Below are 6,369 nucleotides of genomic sequence, written 5' to 3'. Positions count from 1 at the left end.
GAATACATGTGCAAACTAAAAAAAACCCTGCATTCCACTTTTCAATCAAGTCCGCTTTCTGACAATGCTCTGGTCCCATACCTGTCAAATAAGCAGGGGCTCCCTGTTTTTAAGCCTTAAAGAGTGCCCTGTCTAAAAACCACTTTTATCAATAGTTTCTTAATGACTCAAAGACTTTCATCATGATGTACAAACTGTGTCAATTTTTCCAAATACAGTAATGACCAAGTTCAACTTTCCTTACCTCTACAAACATTTGCATTTATCTGCAGATGATGTCAGATTCAAATTTGGCAGTTTCTGGAATAGCTGCAGGTGACAGAACAATAAATATTAGCGACAACAAATACTGAGTAGATTTATTACCTGAAACAACCCTTTCTACATTTGTCTAGGTCTTCCTCAGCACTCGACGAGGAGCATGGATTATCAATCGTGTTGGTGATGATGGCTACCCTGCAGACGTGGTGCTTTCTTCTCGATATTATACCTTACTGACACAATTCTTTAGCACCTCCATACAAAATAATTGGGTGGAGAAGAAACTGAATGCCAGGTTCAACCATTCTCATTATGGCTTGAAACCTAATCACAGGTATTTTATCAATTGGTTAGATTTTGTTTCCTGTTCCTTGTCTCAACAGCCCAAAACTCAGAGTGGACACCATTGCAATATGCTATATTGCTTTATTTTCATTATTTATTCAGTACATTTATATCTGGCATTTCTTCTAGATATGCCTTCAGACGTATGGGACCTATGGGACCTAGGGCTGTCTGGGACAGAAAGACAAGGGAGTATATCACATGGGGCATTTTGGAGCTCAGATCCGGGATGACTCCTGGTTCAGCTATGTGCATTCACGTCATAACATGAATATTTTATCACATCTGGTTGCTCTTCCGTTGCCCTTCCAAATCAAGAGGGAATCGAACCCAAGGCACCTCATGTGATGCGGATTTCCACAAAGCGTAGTGAGTGCAAATTGTATTACCACACCAGTGCATACCATGCAGATTCAGCGACTCGAATTGGGACCCTTGCGCATGCTCAGGGGGGTCTGGAAACTGTCCTCCTTTCCTGCCCCCTCCTTAGATGTCATCCTTCATTGGGCTGAAGGAGCAGTCAGGGGATGATGGGATAGGGTGCAGGGGGTCACTGGAGCCAAGATTCAGATGCAGGAGCAGGCAGGGGATGATGGGATAGGTCGTAGGGGGTCACTGGAGCCAGGATTGGACTGAAGAAGCAGGCAGGGGATGATGGGATAGGTCCCAGGGGGTCACTGCAGGCAGAATTATATCCCGCCTCTCTACAAAATGCAATCGGGGCGGCTTACAAGATTAAAATATACAGTCCAAACCCTCAACCCCCCCTAAAAATACAATTAAATAATGTAGAATTTAAAACGTAAAACATACTTAAAAACAATACAATAACTGTGGTGAAGTCAGAGGTCAGCGATTAGATTTTTCTTCTGATTCCTGGAGAACTATTCAGGAAAGGCCTGCTGGAAAAGATCCATCTTTATAGATTTTTAAAAGCTATTTAGAGTGGTAATATGATGGATCTTGTCTGGCAGGCCATTCCACAATCTGGGAGCAACAGCTGAGAAGGTCCTCTGGGAGGTCGTAGACAGCCTTGTTTTGCAAGGCTGTAACAAATTTTCCCCTGATCTAAGTGTGCAGGGAGGATTATATGGAACGAGACGGTCCTGAGGATAGGTTGGACCCAAGCCATTTAGGGCTTTAAGGTGATAACCAACACCTTGTACTGGGCCCGGAAACTGATGAGCAGCCAGTGGAGTGATCTTAAGATCAGTGTTATATGGTCTCTTCTGGATGTACTGGAGACCAATCTGGCTGAATTGAAGTTTCCGGACAAGCACTAGGGTAGCCCCATGTAGAGTGCATTGAAGAAATCAAGGCGTGAAGTTACCAATGCATGTACTGTACTACAGTCTCAAGTTCCCTGCCTTACAGGAAAGGGTGCAGCTGGCGTATCAGCCGAAGCTGATAACAGGCACTCCTGACCGTCACATTCACCTGATTTGTCATGTGAAGTGACAAATCTAGGACCACCCCCAGACTGTGAACACAGTCATTTGAGGAGAGTGTGACCCCTTCTAGGACTGGATGTTGTATCCTGATGCCTGGGTTCGGAGCCGATACCGTAAGTACCTCCGTTTTGTCTGGATTCAGCTTCAATTTGTTTTCCCTCATCCAATCCATTACTGCCTTAAGACAGTAATTGAGAGGCGAGATGCCATCTGAAGTCAAAGCCGAAGCCCGAGACATGGAGAAGTATATTTGGGTGTCATCAGTGTACTGATAACACCCTGCCCCATGCCTCCAGATGATCTCTCCCAGCAGCTTCATGTAAATGTTGAAAAGCATCGGGGGCAGGATGGCACCTTGTGGGACACCACAATTAAACACTTTCCTTGCCAAGCAACTGTCCCCAATCACCACCCTCTGGAATCTGCCTGAGAGGAAGGAACGGAACCACTGAAGTGCAGTGCCTCCTATTCCTAGCCTTCTTAGGCAATTCAAGAGGATGTCATGATCTATAGTGTCAAATGCCGCTGAGAAGTCCAGTAGCACCAACAGGGTCACACTACTTCTGTTGATGCCCAGACGAAGGTCATCAGCTAAGGCGACCATGGCAGTCTCCACCCCAAATCCCATCCTAAAGCCAGTTTGAAATGGATCAAGATAATTGGTTTCCTCCAAGACAGCTTAGAGTTGAAGAGCAACCGCCCTCTCAATCACATTGCTCAGAAATGGTAGTAAAGAAGCTGGCCTGTAGTTCTTCATATCCAGGGGGTCAAGGGAAGGTCTTTTCAGGAGTGGCCTAACCGCCACTTCCTTCAAACAGAATGGAACATGACCCTCCCTAAGGGATGCATTGATGATGTCCCTTAAGAACACCCTCAAGGCATCTCCCCCCTGGATGGCCAGGGTAAGGGTCGAGAGGGCAAGTTGTTTTCCTCACTCTACCAAGGAGCTTATCCAGGTCATCAGTACTTACAGATTGAAAGTGATCCAGTATAACCACATCAGTGGAATTGCTGGACGCCTCATCAGTTGATTCTGTTATAACTCCGGTGTCTAAGTTGGATGATAGGACAGGTCTCAGGGGGTCACTGGGGCCAGGATTTGGATGCAGAAGCCGTCAAGGGATGATGGGGTAGGTTGCAGGGGGTCACTGGGATTCAGGTGCAGGAGCAGTCAGGGGATGTTGGGATTGGTCACTGGGGGTCACTGGGGCCAGGATTTGGATACACGAGCAGGCAGAGGATGATGGGATAGGTCACAGGGGATCACTGGGGCCAGGGTTCGGATGCAAGAGCAGTCAGAGGATGATGGGATAGGTCGCAAAGGGTCACTGGAGCCAGGATTCGAATGCAGGAGCAGTCAGGGGATGATGGGCCGGGGGGGGGGGTCACTGGGGCCAGGGGAGTGACTGGGGCCAGGCTCAGACTGAAGTAGCAGGCAGGGGATAATGTGATAGGTGGCAGGGTGGCAGAGAGGACGAGGTGGGGATTCAGGAGCAGACAAGGGATGTTGGGATGGGTGGCAGGGTGGCAGAGAGGATGAGATGGTATGAAGGATGAGGAGGAGGATGAAGGAGTAGGGCACAGGGAACCAAGGGGGGTGACATCGGAGTGATTTTCTACACCAGACCAATTTGAAGTGAAATTGAAGTGAGCTTGAAAGAGAATTCTGTGAATTCACTTTTTTCCGATTTCACCAAAATGAGGGGTCACTTTGGAATCACTACGGAAGTGCCACAGAAGGAGCTTCTATAGAAACGAATCTCATCTGATAACACATTTACATTATGACGTGAATTTGCATCATGGACCCGCAGTCACCTCGGATCTGAGCTCTAAAAATCCCCCAAAATCCCTGTGTGATATACTCCAACCAAACCCTTTTTAATGTATTTATTATGATTATTTTTGTTTATATTCTTAGGAGGCTCCATGCTACATGCAGTTTTATATTCTATTATGTATTCAAATTATAATAGTGTATAATATATACTATAATAACAATATATATAGCTTTCTACAAAACCACACACTGTCTATTGGGCCCTAATGGCCCTCCCCTCCATGAAGGCTGATTTGGGAGGAAGGCTATAGGAAGCAGGTGGAGATGCTTCAATTACTTCTCTGTCTTCTGCCCTTCTTCTCCCTATTATTCCCTACTACCCCCCCATTGTCCCCATTAGCAATCAGTTATATGTTTTTGTATGCAACAGGTAGCTAAATGCTTGGAAGATGGTCTAGGCTGGTCTTGGGCCTTTCTATAACATTTCCAGTTCTACAGTGGTGTCTAAGAAAAATTGAAAGTAGAGGCTTTCACTCATAACTGTCCCTGTAGCATGGGTAGGGGTCACACAGCCTTCCAGATGTTGTTAACTTACAACTTACAGCATTCCTCACCATTGTTACTACTGGCAAGGGTAATAGGAGTAATTTGCAGTTCATCATCACCTGGAGGGTCACTTAATTCCTATCCCTGTTCTGTGGCAGCATCCTAAGGAGACTCCAGTAATGTAAGCGACGCCTCTGTAGATTAAAAACAAAAATCTAGTAATTTTCACCTCTTGCATAGCCAAAGCTTTTGTAAAATAAATGTGTCTTCTCTATTCAAAACCATGCTATCGCAACATACTTTTTGCATTACATCAGGAATAGCTCTTAGCAATGCCATTGGAGTATGCACACTGCTGAATTAAATGATTTTGAAGCCACTTTAATTGCTATGACTCCATCCTACAGAATTCTGGATTTGTTGATTGGCGAGGCACCAGAGATTTCTGACAGACCAGATTCAATACCTTGCCAAATCCCAGGATTCAGTAGGATAAAGTCATGGCAATGAAAGTGGCTTCAAAGTGCTTTAATTCTGCAATGTGGATTCACCCAGTGTTGCTGAGAAACTCCATTTTCCCTCCTGCTCATGTGTGGTTTTGGTTAAACTCAGAGGTAACAGTGAAGTCGGGGGAAGTACTGGAGATAATGTCCTAGTTCCTGTTAATCAAAAGGCCCCAGGACTTGGCTAAACCCCAGTGGCTCCATTAAATCACTGTTGGTGCATACAGGTATTTTTGTTGTTTACTGCCTTCAAGTCTACCTCGACCCATGTTGATCTTATATATGAGAGACCTCCAAGTCACCCTTCAGCTCCTGCAGACTCATGGTTGTGGCTTCACTGATTGAGTCTATCCTTCTGGAACCCATTTTCTTACTCCATTTTGCCAAGCATTGGCCCTGTACATACTTCCTATAACATTCGGGCTGGTGGTGGCCTTTTTTTCGCCGGAGGGAAGCTGCAGCCGCCAAACTGTGTGGCTTCCCTCCAGCGGAAAAAGAACTCACGAAAAGCGGTTTCTTTTTATGCCACAAAGATGGCATAACAAGTGCGCCACTTGTTCACTCATTACGTAAGCACCATGCAGCGCCATGCAGACATTGCACGGTGCTTACATAACAATGGTGTTGCCCATGTATACAGGGTGCTGCCATTATTACGCCCTCATCACATGCTAGGGTTGAAGGGCATGTGGGCGCTCCACCCCGAGGCAACCCTAGCACGTGATGATGGCGTCACTGAGGGCCCATTTGTACCAGGCCATTATTGCCTTTTCTAATGAAAAGACTTCCTTCTCATGATATGGCCATAGTATGACAACCTTAGTTTAGTAATGTTTAGTAATTGAATTTAGTAATTAGAATGTAACATGCAAGATGAAATGGGGCATTTTGTTTAATTTTTACAGAAAGGCCTAACAGATTCAGAACTATAGTACCTGCAATGATCTTCGGTAGATTACTGGAGTATTTACTTGACTCAGTGATGTTCTTCCAGTTCTTCCAGTCTGTCTGTTAGTACAGAGAGCGCCTGCAGAGTTCTTCTTGTAATTGTTTCGGCACCACAATTCAAAAGGATGTTGACAAATTGAGCGTGTCCAGAGGAGGGCAACCAAAATGGTGAAAGGTCTGTAACCATGCCTTTGAGAAGGACTTAGGGGCTGGGTATATTTAACCTGGAGAAGAGACGATCAAGGGGTGATATGATAGCCCTGTTTGAGTGTTTGAAGGGGGGGTCACATTGAAGATGGGGCAAGCTTGTTTCCTGGCTCCGAGACGAAAACACAGAACAATGGATGCGAGCTATAGGAAAAGAGATCCAGCTAACATTAGGAGGAACTTCTGACAGTAAGAGCTGTGAGACAGTGGAACACACTCCCTCGGAGAGTGGGGAGTCTTTTCCTTAGAGGTCTTCAAACAGAGGCGATGGCCATCTGTTGGGGATGCTTTGATTGTGATTTCCTGCAGGTCGGGGTTGGACTGGATG

This window comes from Sceloporus undulatus, chromosome 4 (genome assembly GCF_019175285.1).
Source record: "Sceloporus undulatus isolate JIND9_A2432 ecotype Alabama chromosome 4, SceUnd_v1.1, whole genome shotgun sequence".
Taxonomy (NCBI): domain Eukaryota; kingdom Metazoa; phylum Chordata; class Lepidosauria; order Squamata; family Phrynosomatidae; genus Sceloporus; species Sceloporus undulatus.
Note: the sequence above shows the minus strand (reverse complement) of the source record.